The 21262-nt window shown below is 43.3% G+C and overlaps 1 long non-coding RNA gene across 1 annotated transcript; it reads right to left on the bottom strand.

Moving 5' to 3' along the window:
• Positions 1 to 1728: 1728 nt before the first annotated feature.
• On the bottom strand, positions 1729 to 14503 carry LOC149524289 (uncharacterized). The gene is made up of 5 exons (XR_016349581.1): positions 14224 to 14503; positions 11508 to 11615; positions 5072 to 5232; positions 2423 to 2500; positions 1729 to 1907 (listed from the first exon to the last, which is right to left on the bottom strand). It is a non-coding gene; the product is annotated as an uncharacterized LOC149524289 (long non-coding RNA).
• Between the last annotated feature and the right edge of the window lie 6759 nt (positions 14504 to 21262).

The raw sequence follows: 21262 nt of genomic DNA, 5'->3' as shown, positions 1-21262 counted from the left end.
AGCAATGCTAATGTTCATTTGGTCAGCTCATTCTACTTCGGCCACCTCCTTTGGTGATGGGACACAATAAATCGCTTCTGTTCCAATCATGGTCTCTGCTACTCCTCAGCAGGACCAGGGAGAAAATGAAATGCTAGTCTTATAAGCAGGGCACTGGATTGGCATTCAGGAAGTGTGGATTCAGTTCCCGGCACCAGCCTGGAATCCTAACATCACCTTGGGTAAGCTGCCATGCTTGGGCCTAGATCCATAAAGGCAGTTAGAAATCAGTAGGAGTTAGGCCTCTAAATACCTTTAAGTGATCTGGTTCCCTATCTGGTTCCCTATCTGTGAGATAGGGTTACTTGTGCCTAGCTCCACAAGAATGTTGTAAAGATAAATTCATTCATTTGGAGGTATCCTGAGAGAAGCGTATAAATAGCTGTAAATATAAACCAATACAGCAACAAAAGTTTGATAAGATGAGGTGATTCCATCCCCATCTACGTATATTGGGCCAGTTCTATACTAGATCAGAAGGTTGGCTTAAGGTGCGCAACTCCAGCTACTTAAAATACATAACTGGAATTGGCTTCCCTTAAGCCGAGCTTGGCCCCATCTTCACAGTGGGAGGCTGATGGGAAGAAATGCTCCTGTCGGCTTCCCTTACTTCTCACAACAGCGTGCAGTGCCAGTGCCAACCGGCGCCGCCCTCAGTGTTTGATTTAGCGGGTCTTCACTAGACCCACTAAATCGACTGCCGGCAGATCAATTTCCAGTGTGGCAAGCATCCATGGATGCTGGAACTAGGGGTGCTGCCACATCCCCAGACTTGAAGTGGTTTTATTTATATGCTGGGTTTACAGTTTGATTCAATGGCTCCTAGCACCCCCACTTTAAAAATAGTTCCAGTGCCCCTGGTTAACATATTCAGTGATGAGCTTAACAATTAAATATTTAACCTTTGAACCTGGACAATCTAGAAAAATGAATTAGTGCCCCATTCAAAATAAAGATCTTTAACTTTCCTTTATATTTCTATATAGAAGACCAAAGAATCTGCTACCCGCTGAATCTCAGGTATAGTCAGTTTACCGTATTTTTCTTTTCTGCTTGAACGGTAAAGTAGTTGGTGGTCTCGAATGCTACGGCCTCTTAACATTCCTGGATTTTATTAGGATAACCCCATAAACCTGAAACACTCAACCTAACAGGAGCAGTAGCTTTTGTTCGACAATCACAAATTTCTTCTTGTACAGTGTTGGAGTCAAGAGGCATAAGAGGCATAATAGGCAAAAGGCAAAAGGCTTAAACCCTTTTTTATGAGGGGAGGGAAGAAGGTAAGCCCGCCTTACAGTTCAAATATGTAAGACTACCTGATACATGAAAGGGTTTCATCCAGTCCCTGTTACATGTGGCAGAATCCTCAGAAGGTGTGAATTAGTGAAGCTGCACTCGTTTCAGTAAAGCTATACCGATTTACACCAATCAAGTCTATATCACATTTTTTGAGTCACTGGAACACCTTTCAAACTATTGGGATGTTAAGATATACCTAACGCATTCATGCAGAGTGGAAAGATGCATTTCCTGGCTATGCTTAGCCAGCTCAGCAATTAATTGTTCTGTCTGGTTCTTACATGCTCAGGATATAATGGAAGGGTTCTCTTAATATCAAATGAAACTCCAACTTGGCTTATTATAACAGACTGACCTCATGGGATAAATGCTTAGTGAAGCCCATGTGAATTTACCCATGTACATGCCAATTTTATTAATAGAAATTGCAGCCATTTATCATTACACAATGTGCTGAAGAAACTTCCCTCATCTCATCTTTACCTACTTCGGACACCAGTGGTATTTCTATGGATATGAATCTGTGCAGTTCACCTTGTGCTGTTAGGATTTTGGCTTCTGATATACTCCTAGAAACATAGGAAGAAAAAAAATCTCAGCTCTAAAGCTGTCATTGTAGTAAGTACTTAGTTACATGCTGAATCTTCACAGATGATTGCAGGGGCCACTATCAACTTTCATTTCCCAGTGTTGTATCAGGTATCTAGTATGGGGTACCCCCCATCTACAGACCCAGCTGATTTTTTGGCCCCTGTTGCATGATACCCTAAACCAGTTCACTCTAGGAGCTACATGAGTAAGGTCAGTAAGAACGAAAGGTTCAAACATAACAAAACCTTGGACAGTATTACGACATTCATAGGAGGAATAGTCAGCTGCATGGAGGAGTTGACTGGACAATTTTATGTGCTAACTGTTGTACTTTCCAAAGGTTGGGCTGTTACAAACAAGTGTTGTCATACTCTCTCTAATTCTACGCATGCACAAATGAGCATTTACATTTTTAAAACAATTTTTCTTCTTTCCCCGCTCTGCTTCTTTCACAAAGACTCTCTGTATTTCTTATTTCCACTTGCGCACTCACCCTTGTTCCACCTTCACATCACTCCTTTTTTCACCCTACTGAATCTTTTTTCTATCTTCTTCTTTCCCACAGGTTGACCTAAATTGAATTTAAATCCCAGTCACATCCAACTTGAACTTTTAGATTGGATGCAAGATTAAGCAAAAAGCTCATTATCAATAATACATAAAATGGCTACAGATAAAAATGTATTTAGCGAGCCGTAGAATTCACTCATGGTAGGATTTTCAAAAGTTTTCTGCATTGGCTCAACTCCAATCCCATATTGGGCCAATGCTAAAAGGGGAGTTGTTGGAAACCAGACCTGAAAATGTTAAACTCATGAATTACAGTTCAGAAATAATTCCTGGAAGGTATTACATTCACCTGAAAGGCATACCTTATAGTAGTTTATCAATACCAGTGTGGCTAATGGGTCTGATTTACTAATAAATTCAAAATTCATATAATCTACAAGTCTCTACTCAAGTAAAAAGTAGAATGGACTAGCAATGGTATTTCATATAGGATTATCATATATTCGATACACACATACGCAAACACAGGTAATTCTGTGTCCTCATTTTAATTACTTAACTTTATGTAACTAAGGCAAAAAAGCAGACGTTCCCTAGAGAGTTTGGTAAGAATTATTCTATATGAACTTAAATATATTATACTTTAATAGTTAGACTTGCCAATAATATACTACTACTTATAGAAAATATTAATAATTAGTTTATTATTTTCCTTAAATGTAGGGCCTATAGTCCCAACTGAAATTAGAGACTCGGTATGTTAGGTGCTGTACATACATAGTTAAAAACAGACCCCGCCCAAAGCAGCTTACAAGCTAAACAAGACAGCAAAAATTAGTATTATCTTCATATCATATACAGGGAACAGACACCACAATGCAGTTCTCTACTACTTTATTTAAGTTGCGTGTTGGAGTAACCGTTGAAATCAGTGGCATTGCTAGTCTAATTAGATGTATCCAGAGAGAACTGGCCAACACTCAAATTCTATCTGCTTCCGAATGGATTCATAAATTATATCCTCCTTTTTGGAGTGTGCAGGGGAGCCTCTCTAAGAAAAGGGGGATTTCTTCCCCCTCCTCCCAGAAGCCTCCAGGACCTTTTGTTGTTAGTTAATTCTATATGGATGCCTTGGAGAGATGGACTTCGAGCCCAAGGTGAAATAAACAGCTCAACAAGAAAGCTAAGGGCTTCAGCTTCACTGTCTTCCTAATACTGTTTGCAATTTATGGAAAACGCCTGTAAACACAGTGCAACACAGCAAGCCCCAGCTGCTAATATGCTGACTAAACTGCTCAAAATATTAGTTTTCCCTTTGGTTTCCATGGGTCATAACTTAAACTTTTGACCTTGCTGCTTTTCTGTGCCCACTCCTAAGCCTTGTCCCTTTCCAAATGTTTAATAGCCAAATTACTTTGTCATCCAAGCAGCTGGAGACAGGGGCACGCACTTAAAAACCTCTTCTTTACACAGCTGAGAGTGTACTGTGTAACATATAACCTAAAAGCTTAGAAAACGCTGTTGGCCTTCCATACAGCATGAAATATTCTGCACCCTATTGGGCAGGGTGAAATCGATCCAGGTTACAGAACTGACAGCAGACAGTTCCGTGGGGGTATACGTCACCCCATAAGATATTTGCTAGGAGGTGGCTCGGGTTTTTGATGAAACCGTACTAGCACTGGGGCATTGCTAATGCATGCCTTTGATTTCTGTTTATGGCCCCCAAGTTGAGTGATCTCTCTTATTGGCACCAACTTGGCTATTTTTAAATGATGCAGCAGCTGGCTCAACACATAGTTCAAAGATTTATGCTTATGTCAAAAAGGTTTCTGACTGGATGAGAAATTCTGGACTACTGTCTACAGCTCATACCATACACAGACATAGTCTCCGTAATTTGTCCTAGTCCATCCCAAGCAGAGATGTTTTAAGAGCTAAAAGGAGGCATTGGCATAACTGAGGCATGGCAAATCAGTAGCAGTGGTTTAGAATGGGTTAGGATTCCACCCGTCATTCTGCAGTAAGAGGAATGATCCGGGAGTTCATTTATTTTGAGAGTTCTTGGGCATACAGCCGAAGAATGACACTGCTCCTAGAGTTTGGGACATGCCCATGTTATAAAATGAAATAAATAAATGGAAACAGAGTTAATCACCGAGTTGCAGAAGCCCTAGGCAGATTTGTATGTGGGGGCACATGTAAGGCTGCTAACGTTTAGGTCAAAGCAAAATAGTAACAATTCTGGCCATCAGGCTGGTAGTGGACATTCCAAAAGCCCCGAAATCAGGGGCCGGTTTATAAAAGATGTTATGCTACTTTCGTGTCTCTTGCAGAACCACAAGACACTGTATTCATGCACTTCACCTGACAGCACTTAAAAATTAACAGAGACAATGTTGACATGAAGAAACTCAAAATCATGTTTGGCCTGGTTTGCCTCCCCAGTTCCACTAGTCTAAACTTGGCATGTTATTCTCATTTCAAGAGCTCAGGACACAGAACTAAAACTGCATTAGAGGCACTGATGGATGATCTCCTCCTGTCACTGGAAGGAGGACAGACGTCCATTCTCATCCTCCTGACTGCTCTGTGGCATTTGACATCGCTGACTATGATACTGTTGTCTCACCTGAGAGAGGACACAGGAGTCCAGGATAATGCACTGAAGAGTTTCCAGTCCTTCCTGGAGGGATGCACCCAAAGAGTAATGAGGAAAACTGCATATTCACCTCTAGACGTGCCCTTGTAGGGGTTCCACAAAGATCGGGTCTCTCTGATTCTTTCCAGCATCTACAAGCAATCACCAAATGAACTGCTCAGATGACACACAGATTTAAGTGCCAGCAATATAAAGATGACATCTCCCTGCCTGTCCTTTACCACATACAATCATAGAATACTAGAACTGGAATGGATCTCGAGAGATCATCAAGTCCAGTCTGCTACTCTCACGGCAAGACCAACCACCATCTAGATCATCCCTGATAGTTGTCTGTTTAACCTGCTCTTAAATATCTCCAGTCATGGAGATTCCACAACTGGAAGTTTAGGTTGGATATCAGGAAAGACTTCCTAACTGTCAGGGTGGTTAAACACTGGAATAAGTTGCCTAGAGAGGTCGTGGAATCTCCATTACCAGAAATATTTAAGAGCAGGTTAAATAGACATCTATCAGGGATGGTCTAGATCGGGGTGGCCAACCCACAGCTTGCAAGCTGCATGCGGCTCTTCACCCCGAAAGTGCGGCTTGCAAAGCCTCCCCCACAGCTCATGAAGCTGCCCCATGCACCCCTACAAACGGCCCTCAGCTCCCTGTGCTCTCTGGATGCAGGGGAGCCATCCGGCGCGGCAAAATGGTGTTGGCAAGATGGCATCAGCTGGTGGAAACCTGATGTGGCCAAAAAGCCTAACCCGTGGTTGTTAAAGGGGCAGCATTTTTTTTTTTTTTTTTGCTCAACAATTCTGGTGCAGCTCTTTGCATTTTTTCCGCCACTATTTTGGCTCTCTTCATTTAATAGATGGTATTGGGTCCTGCCATGAGGGCAGAGGACTGGACTAGATGACCTCTCGAGGTCCCTTCCAGTTCTAGTGTTCTATGATTCCTTGGAAACTGGAAGAACTAGGGCCACCAAATTTGGTAGGCAACTTCCTCTTACCCTAACTTAAAGCAAGGTCAGGGTTTGGTTGTACCAGGAAGATGGGAAGTGCCTGGCATGGCAATGTTTTCCAGAAAATGGAAAGGGAGGGGCAGAGAAGAGGGACGCAATACTACAGCTGCACCAGCAGGAAAATGAACAGCTGGGAACAGAGCTCCATGTGGCCAGCCAATGGACTAGGTGAGTGGTTGCCCTACCCCAAACAGTGCCAGATAGTGGGGAACACAACCCGGCCCCCATCCAGGAGAAGACCCCTCAGCAGAGCAGAGGAGAGACCCTCGGCCGATTACCTGATCCCAGACAGGTTGCAGGCTTGGAGGAGGAGGTAGCTGAAGGCCAAGGCTGGCCTCTGGAGCTTTGGTCCTTCCCATAGAGACGCGGCAGGCTAGGAGTCACAGCCAGCCCTTGGAGCGCTGCCCCCCCCCCACCCCGCCACCCCAACAGGATTCAGAGCCGGGGAGGGGTGGGTGGGGGGAAGCTGGAGCCACGACTGGTCCTGGAACCTCTCCCCACACTGAGCCAGCTTCAGAGCTGGGGGGCGGGGTGGCAGCTGCTGGAGCTTTGCCCCCTCTCCCCAAACCAGCTGTAGGATGGGGAGGGGAAACTTAAGGCTAGGGACGGTCTCCAGATCCTTGTCCTCCCAGACCAGCTGTAGAGTGGGGAGAGGGCAGCTGCAGGCCAGGGGCAACCCCTGGAGTGCTGCCTCCCAGATCAGCTGCAGCATGGAGAGTGCAGATAGATACAGGGGCCAGCCCCTAGAGCCCCACTCCTCTGGACAGGCTGGGGCTGGACTGTGCAGCCCTGGACCCCCAGAAGGAGCTGCTGCCGCAGAAGCACCACGCTTGACTCCCCGGGTGGTCCAGTCTCCAAGCCCCCTGCCCTGAGTCCTGCACTTCCCACCCCTTGCCCTCACTCCTGCACACCTTGCCCTGTAAAACACCCCCTACCCACCCACCCACACACACCAGGAGCTAGGACAGGCTCTGAAATAACACCTAGTGATGATGTGCCATAGATTTAGGCATGAATTGAATACACACACACACACACACACACACACACACACACACTTTCATGTGGAAATTCTCACAAGTTCAAATGATTCTCTACATTTTTTTGAGCTATTCACGTCTGAACCAGACATCTCAGGAGGCTAACTGCTTGTTTGATAAACCAGAAAAGAACAGTGTTTTTCATACAAGTATTTTAATGCAGGAAATACAAGTCTAGTCAGTATCTTTCCATCCACGTACAGGGGAAGGGATGCTAACTAATGTATTTGAAAGCACTATTTAAATAGCTTTACAGAAGCACCGACCAATCACCATGTCTCCCTTCTTTATAACAGGCTGAGTATTTTCTAAAATCACATTTAATGAATAAAACAGGAACAAAATTAGGAATGAAAACAACAACAAAGTGCCATTTAGAAAGATATATTACACACACGTTTTAATGGTCACTTCTCATCTGGCTTCATGATGTAAAAGAAATTACATAAAATTGAGCAATTATAGCACACACATTAGGGTATGACCAAGAGCTGGGCTTCTAAATTCCCTGAGGGAAGGCATGAATTCCATAGGGAATGACACGTTGTCGGATAAGCTTTCCAGAAGCAATTGACAGGGTGCAGCCAGAAAATAACACCCACCCCACAATAAACAACTTTGAAATGAGCTTTGAGGAAATGGTAAAGTGCAGGCCCCAGGAAACGTTGGCTTTTGAATGCTCTCAGATGCTGCGTTAAACTCTCATTTGCTGGGAGTCCAGAGCAATATTTTAAAAACAATAAAATTCAGGGCATTCTAGAATTAAATCCTGCACTTCTCAACAAAAGAAAGCAGAAAGTGACTCACGATTGGTCAAACAGGCATTAAGTACCTTCCCTACCCTTTTGTTTCTGAAAAGAAAAATCTAAGAAAAGGGGGGAAAAAAAATCTAACAACATATTGATAGCCTGAACATATGGATAGGCTTTCTGAACAAAGGACCAGTTCTGTTATATATGGGATGGAAGACATGGTCTATTTTACAGCACTAAGCTAAAACATATAAACAGAAGTTGGCACTTAACTTTCTGGATAGCCAAGTTTTTGTTCTCAAAAGCTAGCTTTGGGGGCTTTTGAGAGCTGGAGAAAATAACCTACAATGAGAGATTTAAAGAGCCCAATCTGTTTAGCTTCTCAAAAAGAAGACTGAGAGGAGACTGTACTTTCACGGGGAAAAAAGATGAGGTACCAAAAGACTATGTAGTATAGACATAGCCTCAGATGCTTGTCACATACAGGCTGTCTCAGAGAATGACAAAGGCCCCAGCCCAGCCTCAGCTCAGCCCCCAATGTATCTAATTTCCCATCCACAGGGTCATATTAAAACCAAAAATTATGTGAAAATGAACACGAGTCATTTATTTATAATAAGTAATTATATCAATAGCATGTATATTAAAAATGTAACTTTGAGTTTCTGAGCAATGCAAGTAGAACCTAGACCACAGCAACAGTTAAGATCAAGAGACCTCTACAGCATGGGCTGGGAGCCAACTGGCTTTTAGCTCAGAGGGAAGCTCCTTACTCAGCTCTAGAGGTCCCAAGTTCAAATCCGCGTGGTGGTTACACAAGCAAAACTCTTCATTGTAGCAATGCTTTTCTGGCTTTGTGGTGTGCAAACTCGTTTATAATTGAAGAAAAATCTAATTTATGTGCAATATCACTGTTAATATTAAGCAGTGCGAGCCCATTCAAATGCACTTGTCCTGTTGTAGAACGATGATAGTTCTTTACTTGTTTTAACACATTGAATGTGCATTCACCTAAAGCCACTTGTGCAGGGAGACTGACAAAAATATGTAATGCAATTGTGATATTAGGAAATACAAATTGACAGGCTGAGGCCGAATATTTCTTGAAGCAGTACTTTTGGCTTCCAGTCTGATTTAAAGTTGGTGGACTGTATACATTTCAGGAAGATGATCTTGTCACATAGATCTCTTGATATTTCATTGTTGTACCTTTGCAGAAACTGTTCAGGCACTGAAATATAGATCTTCATTGCTTAGTTCTTTGAACTCCCAAAGGACTCCAAAAAGGGTCACATTTGTCACAATGACTCATATTGATGTGTAAGACCAGATTTGATGGAGTCAATAATAACAAAAAAAACCATTAACTCAATAGTACCTTTCTGCATCAGATTGAGATGTTAGTCTGCGATTGGTAGAAAACTCAGATGAAATGTCAATACCCTGTGCCACTGATTTGGACTCAGAAAGGATCGCACCCCATTGATCATGAATTTTTTGAATATCTTTAAGAAATCGTTCAATATTATCCCTCTCAACATCTAAAATAGCATTGTGTGCTTCAAGTACAAGATTAGTTTCATGGATCATTTTTAGCAGTTTCATCCTCATGGACGACATTGAAATGCATTCAAATTTGGATGTACGCTTCTGAATTGACTTAAGCTCAGTATGAGTCTGTGCTGTGAGAATAAGAGATTCAAGCTCACTTGAAGCCTTCCTCACAGAGTCCAAATGCCGTGCAACTGGTTTAACACCATCAACTCGTGTTGACTATTTTGTTGTTGACCTGCCATGAAGGCAAACAGGCAGATGCTACTTCAGAATTTCCCACTTACAAGGGCTGCTACTGAAGAGATTGTACAATTGCTAAATTGTTCCAGAATATGTGACTGCTTCCTTGCACGAATCAGAACAATCAACCCCAACAAGATTTAGGGTATGGTTGCCACAACTAGAAAAAATACAGTTTGGATTTTGCTCAAGAAGGACTGCTTGTACTCCATTGTACTTCCCAGACATATTGGATCCATTGTCATATGCTTGGCCAATAAAGACTTGAAAATTTAATTTGAAGCCTTTCAGAACTACTAAAACACGAGTGGTGATTTCTTTTCCATTTTTTTATGTGTGAAATTATTGAACAAAATGAATCATTCTTCAACTGAAACCTTTGAGCTTCCTGCAATTTTAACATACTGACCGACCAAGGTCATCTGTTCTTTATGAGAACAGTCTGGAATTGCATCAATACTAATTGAAAAGTACTTGTGTCTCGTATCTCTTCAAGAATTGTTGTTTGCACAAATGTCCCACACAGCTCAAACTTGTTTTGAATTCTGGTAGACAGATAATGGATTTGCATGCATTTTCCGCTCTCTTGTGATTCACAAACATGCTTAACATGGCCTGATAAAGATGGGTCATACTTGCTAAGAAGCTCAAGTATGCCAAGAAAGTTTCCATTTGTAGAATCACCGATACGTTGACTGGAACCAAACAGATTACACAGTACAGAACCTGCTTCTCCATGCACCAGCAGAGCCAGTTTCTTGTGTAGATCTCTCCATTTGGAAGAGTGTGTGTCAGCAGATGAGTGGGAAAAGCATGATTTTCAGCATCTTTCGGTATATTACTTGGAATATGAAAACAACTAACTTTGAAAAATGACTGTGTTTGATCAACATTGTTCTTATCAAGAAGTCCAATATCAGGTTTTGATTCCACTGTTGTTATACTATGTCCTAAAAGCTATTAGTTATACAAAATTTTAATTGTATAGACTTTGCAATTAATATTATATAACAGTAGTTCAGGAGGGATATTTACTATGGTACTAAAAGCCTTATTTCAAAGTCTTGAAATTTCATCTGTTAACATGTCCCCATTATTAAATTCCTCTAAAAACTGTGCATTATTATGAATATGAATACAGGGTGATTACCAGATTAGAAATAAAGTTTATTAAACAACTAGAATGAAAAGTTTATCAGCACAAAAAAGACTTTAAAGGTGAATCTAAAACTGGACAAAGAGGTAGTTTACAGCTTAACAGGATATGGTTATTGTATACGAAGACATAAAAAAAAACAGGAATACGAAAATCTCCTAAAAAAAAGATATACTGGCATAGAAAAGGTTCAAAGAAGGGCAACTAAAATGATTGGGGTTTGGAAAGGGTCCCATATGAGGAGAGATTAAAGAGACTAGGACTTTTCAGCTTGCAAAAGAGGAGACTAAGGGGGGATATGATAGAGGTCTATAAAATCATGAGTGGTGTGGAGAAAGTGAATAAGGAAAAGTTATTTACTTGTTCCCATAATATAAGAACTAAGGGCCACCAAATGAAATTAACAGGCAGCAGGTTTAAAACAAATAAAAGGAAGTTCTTCTTCACACAGCGCACAGTCAACCTGTGGAACTCCTTGCCTGAGGAGGCTGTGAAGGCTAGGACTATAACAGGGTTTAAAAGAGAACTAGATAAATTCATGGAGGTTAAGTCCATAAATGGCTATTAGCCAGTGTGGGTAAGGAATGGTGTCCCTAGCCTCTGTTTGTCAGAGGGTGGAGATGGATGGCAGGGAGAGAGATCACTTGATCATTACCTGTTTGGTTCACTCCCTCTGGGACACCTGGCATTGGCCACTGTCGGCAGACCGGGTACGGGGCTGGATGGACCTTTGGTCTGACCCAGTATGGCCTTTTGTATGTTCCTATGCAGAGATAAACATCTAATTTAAAGGTTAAACTCACCCTCAGACCAAGCAAAATCACTTTATAGTAACAGAACTAATTGCGACTTTCAAAACCTCTAAAACTATGCAAAGACTGTAAACAAGGTTTCATAACGCAGAATCACTAATCACAAAAGCTACTCCAGTCATGCAGTTGGAAATTCGGATGTGACTGAAGAATTGGCAAAGGCCGGAGGTACCACAATGATTTAAATCAATTTTTGCTGGTATATCTAGCTTCTTGTGTTGTCTCTGTTGTAACTGCAAGGTGTATAATAAATGGAAATGACTTGGTAGAAAAATGTCAAAATTTGAGGCCCCTTTTTCTCCCGAGGCCCAGGCCAAGTAGTCGTCCTGGCCCCCTCTCTGATAGGGCCTGGTCATGTAGCTCTGCTTCCTGCTGGTGAGTGCGGAGGAAGACCATCCCCTGAGCAATGTGGCCAACAGCTGGAGGAGCAGACCAAGGGAACATCGCTTCTCTTGTTCCCCCACCACTGCCAGTGAGTGTGGCAAAGTGCGCCCCCTGATGTGGATGCCAGGCTGCCCACTAGTACTCCATTCCTTGGGCTGCTGAGGCACTCTGACCTCTTTCCCCTCCTGCTCATGGTGCAGGGGGGCAGAGGGGGACATGTTCTCCCTTGTATGTCCTTCCCGCCTCCCCTTCAATGCATCAGCCCTGAATTCCCCATGTGTGGATGTCCCCAGATTGAGGCAAGATGCCTTTCTGGAAAACATGCACGGGCCAAACACAAGTTATTGGGATTAATTCAGCGTGAACTGAATATGTCCTATGACGGGAGGTCAGACTAGATGATTTAGTAGTCCCTTTTGGCCTTACAGTGTTTTTATCTATGAGTCAATTATACCACAAATATGTAACAACAAGAGCAACATTAATTTAACTTACCTCTACAGATGTGCAAAAAGACACCAATTTAGTGAAAGAAAGGCCCTAAACCCCACTCCAGAGAGAGTTTAAGTCCCACTGAATTCAATGGGAGTTAATTAAGTGCTTTCCTGAAATGAATTATATGTACTGAATCAATATCAGGCATGCTTATCAAAAATCCAATGAAGCCAATGGGAGTCTTTCTTTGAAATCAAGACCTGTCTCCTGGCAAAGTGACACCAGTCTCTTCTTTCTGTTTCACCTTTTTTTGTTTCCTGATTTATTATTAATGAGTTTGAAACCTTTTCTCCATTTCCTCCAAAATTCAAGCTCAGAGGTGGGGAAAATTCCCATCCTACTGGCATGTGTTTTATTGTAAGAGGAACTGGTGACGTGGCGCATGATTAAAGGTGCTGAGTGCTTGACATTATAAAATCCCGTTTTCAGTGGTTAATCGCTTTGCAAGCTGTTTGGGGGTGAAAGTGTCCACACTGGCGGTCTGCCTCAGGCTGAATTTTTTAAATATTTGGTTTTTTATTTCAGCCACAATGGGTCAGCCTTTTCCAAGAACAATGCTTGGAAAAAAGAGAGATGTTTTGCCCATGTTAAAAAAAATGCTGGCACCCTTTTCTGTGAACTCCTCTAGCTTTGGAATAGAGACTTGATTTTTGTCTGGGGGTGGGGCATGGCCTTTTTGCCAGGGGGACGTATTTTACAGTCCCTCAGGAAATCTATCCAGATTTGGTCAAATTATAAGACTGGGTAGGGAGGAGGGGGCAATCACAGTTTGGGCATGGTCCATTGAGAATTCTTTGATTTTAGCAGCTAAAAATCTCCAAAGGTTTTGTCCTCATTGAGCATGTTCAAACCTCTTGTGGCCCTTAACATTGGCACTGACTTCATGGGGCAGGAGCACCTTCCTGACCCCCTCCTGCTGGTTTCTGATCAGCTGTTTGATGGCAGGCAGAAGTCATGGGGGAGAGGGGAGGGAGAAGCGGGTACAGGGAGTCAAAACATTGCCAGGGAGAGCTCAGGAGAGAGGGTGGAGTGTGTAGGAAGGGGCAGAGCAGAGGGAGGGAAGAGGCTGGGTTAGGGTTGGGCATTGGAAAAAGGGGGGAAATGTGGGTGGGGGCAAGAGAGAGTGGAAGTTGAGTCTCTCAGGCAATGTTCCCTCTAATCTTTTCCAGCCACATGCGGAATACATTTTGTTCTGTGCACTGAGGCATGAGTAAACATGCACCACCAGTAGAAACCAAAAACCTAGCTGTGGATGCTTTGGGAGCCTCCTGCTGGCACTGAGACAGCCTGGAGGAGGAAGCTGTGGGCCTGAACATAGAGTGCACAAAAGAAAGGCTGGGAGGAGAAACAAGAGAAAATGTGTGATCATGTAATTAAAAACGGTCTTATAACACATGCACACAAGGGGGCTGAATTAAGGCTGCACCAGCAACCTTAATTCTAGCATCTCCTAACTTTGGAGTGCTCACCTTTGCAACCTTCTGAATGTTCTTTCAACAGTTATTTTGGGTGTCATATGTATAAATAACCACCCAACACCAATAGTCTGATGTACTAAAGACTGGAATCCCCAAAGCCATCCCCTTCCCCCAGACTGGAATCCCCAAAGTCATCTCCTTCCCCCAGACTTACAGCTATCCCCCTGCACAAAGAAAGAACAGGAATAAACACAACACTGACCCAGAAGCTGTCTTTCACCTTGGGTATTTCCTCTCTCTTTCCTTCTTCCACCTTCTCTGACTGTTTCCAGTTCCTCTCAGCCAGAGATTGATTCTTCCTTTCTATTTACTCTGGTTTCTCTTCCCTTTTTCTGCATCTTTCCTCTTCTGATAGTCAGAAGAAAATAAAACACTCTCCGTATTTCCTTTATTTTTCATGTCCACTCCCGCTCGTCTCACTCTTTGCAGTCCCTTTCCAGTGCCCCTCAGCTCTGTGACCTTTTCTCCCGTCTTCTATTACTCTTCCACTATGACCATTCATTCACCTTTGTCCTCCCTGTTCTATTGTTCATTTGTTCCCTGCTGGTTTGGGGCCTGCTCTCTCGCTTCCAATTCCTGGCTCTGTTGGTATTCCTTTCCTCCTGTGCTTCAGTGCCCTGTGTCCCGTTCCTCCCCCTCCCCCCCCACACACACTTCTTTCTCTCCCTTGTTGGTCTGTTAACAAGTCCCCATCCTTGCACCCATCTCATTCCCCACCCCAATCCTGCTGCTTTCCCCCTTGCCCACCATGTTTCTCATTGCTCTTCTCTTCCCCGCCACTTCACATGGATCCCGTTCATCTTTTCTCCCCACACCTCCCCTGCATGTACCTACCTCGTTATGTCCCCTCCTCTCTTGGGGAAGAATGAGCACACACAAAGACTCGTCTTTGTGCACTGCTATTGGCCTCCTCTGCTCCTGCACTCTGTGCAGCATGAGCCGAGGCCTGACGTGGGTGGGAGAAGAGGAGCCAGTTGTGGAAACTCCATGAAACTAGAAGAGACATCTGACCTCTACCTGACAGAAGCAATAAAACAAGACTGGAATCCATGCCTCCCTCGAGGCCTGGCTCCTCCAGCCTCACACCAGCTCTGCTCTGAACACGGCCTGACAACATGGGTGCACCAGGCCAGTACCCTTATTCAACTGCATATATTGCTTGGGAGAAGACTGGCTATGGTACAGCCACACATCTGCTAATGGCAGCTCATAAAGAAAAAAGAAATCTCCTTCAGTTTAAAGTTCGCCTTTTATTCCCCCCTCTGCTTCAAAAGACAGACTCTGGAGCACCCTCTGCTATAGTATGTGCCATTTACTTCAGTAAGGCTGATTAAGTCTTGCATTTACAAGTAGGCCTTCCATCAGAGCTAATTCAAAGCAGATGTGCTGGGTTCCACAGCCAGGGAGGCATCCGTCTGAAAGCTGCAAGGGTCTCTTGTAAGAGCACTGTTTTTACTACACTTTATAGCACACTGGGAGGAGGTTAATTGGTGTAAACGTTTAATTTCAAATAAGGATCCCCTTTTAAAGTTGTATATATGCAGATCCTTTTTATGGAGCCTTATATTACAAAGTCAAAGGGAGGGCTGAAGGGGGAAAATAATCACCCCAAAAGATTTCAGGATCAAAGACATCCAACCTGTCAAACACTAAGATATTTTTATGAGGAAACAGAACTCACATTTTCTCCAGAAGACACAAAGAGAAGCAAAGAGTGGAAAAATATTTAACTAGATTCCATGTTATATTAGGTGGGGACGTAGGAGGGGAAATGCCAGTGCCAAACATGTTGGTTTCAGAACCCACTTGGCTTCTTCAGTCAGAAATATTGGCAAGAGAAAACGCTGTGCTGGGAATATTTATGATAAAAGTAATAGATTTGCACAGCTTAACAATGGCAGGAGGATTAAAAACTATCCGTTTGCTCCTTCCCGTAGCTTGCAAACATATTTTGGTTTTTTGCTTGTGAGCCAGCGTAACTATGCTTATTCCCTGAAATTATCATCACTCCTGGCTTAATGTAGTTTTATTATCTGAGTGCTGCTATACGGATGGATTACAGCCAACTTCCTACAGTAAAAACACCACACGTGGGGTCTGCAGCTTGCTTTCAAAATCTTTATTTAGATTTACATTTTATATTTATAAGTAGTGTTTGCATTTTGTTTGGTTAACAACATTTATCTTAATTTTCAGGTCAGTTTTTCCATGGGAAGGTAGCTTGCTGCATTTGTTTCCAGGCATGTTTTCTCTCACTCATGCGGGGAAAATATCATTCATTACTTATATTACAGTGGCACATAAAGCAGTGATGGGTAACCTAAGCCAGTAAGTGGGCCGCATGAGTGGTCCTTCCTCTCAGTGGGCTGCAAGACTGTCGTAACAAAGACAGTCTCCTGCGACAGGGTAGTTTTGCTCACTGCACTTGCATACCTAGAATTTGCAGGATGTGCCAAGTGAACCATAGCAGCGTGTTGATTGGATCCAGAGGGAGCTCACGGCTCTCAGAGTCAATGTGTGCAATCAGCCCGCACCTCACTTCACTTGCCCTTGCTTTATGTGCGTGTCATTTTAATGTAGGAAAAAACGACACAGACAGACACCAGCGGAATCTGGCAGCCTTGCATGTGGGCAATGGTAAACAAAATGTCACCTAGGCTACACATAACTCCGATGGGCCACAGGTTGCCCACCACTGACGTAGACCCTCAACTGAGATCAAGGCCTCATGGTGCTAACCACTGTCTAAACAAAATAGTGTTGAAAGATCCAGACCCAAGACAGATGATGGGAGGCCTGTTTATTACTCCTGGTTTATAAATGGGGAACATTAAGTGATTTGCCCAAGGTCACACAGGAAGTCTGGGTCAGTGTCAGGAATTAAAATCCAGATCTCCTATGTCCCAGTGCGGTGCCTGAACTGTGCTGCCACAGCTCTGCGCAAGGTTGCTTACAACCAGCAAATGAAATACAGATCAGGAAGATGCCAATTGTGCGAGGGCTGATCAACTGAATCTCTTGACCTAGTGAAGACGAATCATTTGATAGCAGAGAAACATTACACAAAAGAAGTCTCCCTCCTTTACTTCCACTTTCCCCATCATATTAGACCAGGACTGGGCAAGATGAGGGCACCTCACACTTTGATCTGGCCCATCGACTTTATCAGGCCACTTTCTATTTATATTCCACTGCCTGTGCCACCGAATTTCCAGGCAGCACGCAGGCAGCAAGATCCTTTAAATAGCTTCAGCAACTCCGGGAGTCTGCCAGGCAACATGGCAGCCGTGGGCCGCAAGTCGTGAGCCCTTTGCGGTGTTTTTAATTCAAAGCTTCCAGCCCCAGATAACTCTGGGGGAGGCTACTCCTCAGCCCCGCGCTCTCTGCCCCAGGCCCCGCCCCTTCTGCGGGGGTGAAGCTAGCCCATGACCATGTACCAACGTTTATTAAGTGCAAAAATTATTGCCCACCCCTGTCTTAGACCCAGTCACTTGCAGGTCCTTATCAGTCTTTCAAGGCCTCAGGACAATTTCTGGATCCTGCACATCGAAGAGGTGGATATTTACCCTGAGAGATATTGTGAATGCCAGCAGCACAATTGGAGATGCAGGACTTTCCACATCTGTAGGGGAGGAGTATCAAGAGGTTGCGGCCACTAGGAGGAGCTGTTGCCATGGGCAGTAGGAGAAACAGATTGGGAGGGTTTTACACTTTTTAAAGTGTAAAACTTCTTGATGAGTTTTTTCTTTTCTCATAACCAAGAGCAGGCATGTAGAACGACTTAAATCCTTATCCTCATGCACTGGACACAGAGTAGCACACACTCAGATGGTTACCACCAGGAGTATGCCTACATTGCAATTAAAAACCCGCAAAAAAAAAAAAGTCGTCCTGTAGCACCTTCAAGACTAACAATATATATATATATGTATATATAATAGTATCATGAGCTTTCATGGGCAAAACCCACTTCCTCATTTTTTGTTAGTCTCTATGGTGCTATAGGACTACTCGTCATTTTTTTAAAGTTACAGACTAACAAGACTGCCCCTCGGAGGCTTTTAAAAACCTGCAGTTAGCCCATGTCAGCTGCTGATGCTTTAAATACAATGTAGATGTTCAGGCTTGGGCTAGGACTTGCAAGGTGTGAGTATCCCAGAGCTCAGGCTACAGCCCAAACCCAAATGACTATACTGCAATTAAATTTGTCTTTAGCTGAGTCAGCTGGCACAGACCACCCATGGGTGTCTAAATGCAGACTAGAGATACCCTTAAAAAGTACCAGTTTCAAGGGGTTAGCAAAATCATTATCCACAGGGTAAAATTCACCCCACTATAGAGGATCTGCACAAGAGCCACATCAGCCCTTTATACAATGCTTTAGTAATACAAAGGAATTTGGGTGCACAAGGGGTGAATATTATCTGTAGGCAAACAAAGTTAACAATCTTATAACATATTTGAATCAAAACAGGCAGAGAACACCAAGCCAAATCAGTCCTTGGCATAACTCTAATGATTTTAAGAAGAGAGTTACACCAAGGATGAATTGGATTCAATGTGTTTTTAATTCAATATTGATGCCAAGCTGTAACCATTCCCATGTGAAACAGGCAAACGTGTTTCTACCATACACCAAAAAGGACTAGTGAAATGCAGAATTCTGAGGGTTTTTATTTTGTATTAAGTCTTGCAAACACCGCTGATTCCCAGGTGAATAATGTAAGAATAAATTATAGGCAGGAAGAGTTGGCAAAAATCTACAGGGGACATCCATTTTCAAATAAATCAGCACAGATCACCCCATGCTGCCCTTGTTTTTCTCTTTCAATTCCTTCCCTCTTTTAGTAATATCTGTTCCAGTCTCCTCACAAGCTCTAGACCTCTCAGGCAGTTCTAGGCCACAGGCCAATTAGCTGACCCCCAGCTATTGGGATATACATTTGTAGAGTTCAGACAGCCCAGGGGAGAACAGAAGGTTACACCGTAAACAATAAGCAATTGAAACAACTGATTATACACACAATGTTATTGTACTATAAAAGTATGTCAAGTAAGGTCTTTTATGAACGTGCCTAATGTTCTGAATTGGATATGTATACAGACCAGGATTATGAATATATGCATTTATCTATATATAAATTGTGCTCATATACAGACCAGGATTATGAATATATGCATTTATCTATATATAAATTGTGCTCATAATTTGTTCAGCAATATTCAGCTCCACCTCACACTGGAAGAGGCTGGCTCCAAGCACTTAGCATTGTTCTAACCAAGACAAATGGCCATTCAGGTTAATGGGAAAACACTAAAACAGCTTGAATCTGAAAACAAAGAACTGATCTTGGAAAACAAAGAAAGAACAGTTTTCGCCACTTGGCTTATCTATAGTGTCTGACATGAAAAAATAAACTGCAAACCTTTAAAAATGGCAGAAGGTTGAACTGAAGAGGATCCAGAACTTGAGCAGTCTTGAAGAGCAGAGGCTGTCTGTGAATGCTAAATCTCCCCTATAGCTATAGGGCATGCTGGGAAACTTTTCAGAGGCAATAGGTGACTTGTATTAGAAAAGGAATTTTTTTCTAATATAAAAGTGTAAAGCCTGGAGTTGCATCTTTATGTTTATTTTCTGTGTAACATGTATGCATTTGCGATTCCTTGCCATTTTCCCTTTGAAGCTGTCCTTTTCCTGTTTTTTTAAAGCCTTTTATTTATTTTTACCCTACACAGGTCTCTAGTGTGCAAACTGTGTAGAATGTGTGCACCCAGGTGAACTGGTAGCTGAGGGCAGGTTTCATGTCTTCAAGGGGGAAAGTCTGAGTGGCTGATAGTTAAGAACTATGAGTAGACAAACATGGAGAGACTTGGGACCAAAAGGGCTGCTGGGTCACCCAGCAAGCAGTAACTAGGTTTGTGGAAGTTGGGGATAGACCTCTGTATTTGTGGGCTGATTGCTAGTGAGCCACAGCAACAGAGCCCTCAGGCAGCCAATGTAGCAGGTCAGAACTGGTCTGGAAGATCCCTCCAAACTCACCACACTGGGGAGCCATTTTCAAAGGCACAAAACGCCATTTAAGCACCTGGACATTTTATTTCCATTTGTGCTTTTTCAAAACCACCCTGATACTGGAAAAATTCCTTAAACTCCATTTTATGTCCCCAGCTTCCATTTTCGAATAAGGGGGTCATTTCACCTCTGAAAAACTGCAGGCTGTATATTAATGGGACATTGTGGAGCACCTGATTGCCATAAGTAGGATGAGATATGGACACAAAGTTCTGAGCATGCCCAGGAGACGCTTACAATGGTAAACAACTAAAGGTTATGACAGTTCTAGGTTAGTAAGGGCCACATATAGCAGAAGCTATGGGGCACTAAAGATTGCAGAGCAGAAGCCAACGGCTATTGGAGGTTACAAAATTGCTAGGCATGCACAGAGGAAAACAGGCTAAAGGGTCAGATCCAGAACATGCTCAGTAAAGGTCTCACTGCCAATAGAATAGTACAGAAGACAGGCAAATGAGCTAGCTGAGAGGGATCCGAAGGCTGACGGAAGAGAGAGAAGAGAGAGAAGAGCTGTTGGAAGGCATGAGTGACGACCGTGAAGCATTCTGAGCAGAACGTAACGATTTAGGGCAGTAAGGGGTAACCTGTGGCCCATGGGCCACATGTGACCCGCTGGGGCGCCACCTGCAGTCTGTGGATCCCCTGGCTGCCTCCCTCCCACACACGCCTCTCATGCATCGGGGCACCAGAACCCTGTACTTAAGTGCTGGGAGGAAACGAGGAAGAGCAGGAAGTGTGGGACTTCATGTGAGAGGCATGTAGGGGAGAGGAGGGCTGCAGGTGGAACCACTTATGTGTTCACCCACCACTGCTGGCTGCCCATCGCTCGTTTAGAGTCCTGTGGAGAACACTGCTGCAGAGAGCAGCTGCAGCACCTTAACACCAATCGCACCCATATCATCTACAGCAGTGAGGCCAACAACCAACAGCAGAAATAAGATTACTATTAAATTATAGTACAGGCTCCACTTAAACCAGGATGGAACCAGACTGCTGGCATTAAACATTAAAAAGGCCGTAGAGCAGTTTTTAAACTAAGAGATGGGGGAAAGCCGATTGGTGCGGAGATGCACATAAATCGGAGGGAGACTTCTCTTAGAGGAGAATCCGTTGATAGAGATTCTCTAAGCTGCAGTCAGAAAGAGAGGAGGGGCGAGGACAAACCATG

This window comes from Pelodiscus sinensis, chromosome 5 (assembly GCF_052426305.1).
Source record: "Pelodiscus sinensis isolate ZL-2025 chromosome 5, ASM5242630v1, whole genome shotgun sequence".
Lineage (NCBI taxonomy): Eukaryota > Metazoa > Chordata > Testudines > Trionychidae > Pelodiscus > Pelodiscus sinensis.
Note: the sequence above shows the minus strand (reverse complement) of the source record. Positions and strands in the feature narration are given on the sequence as shown.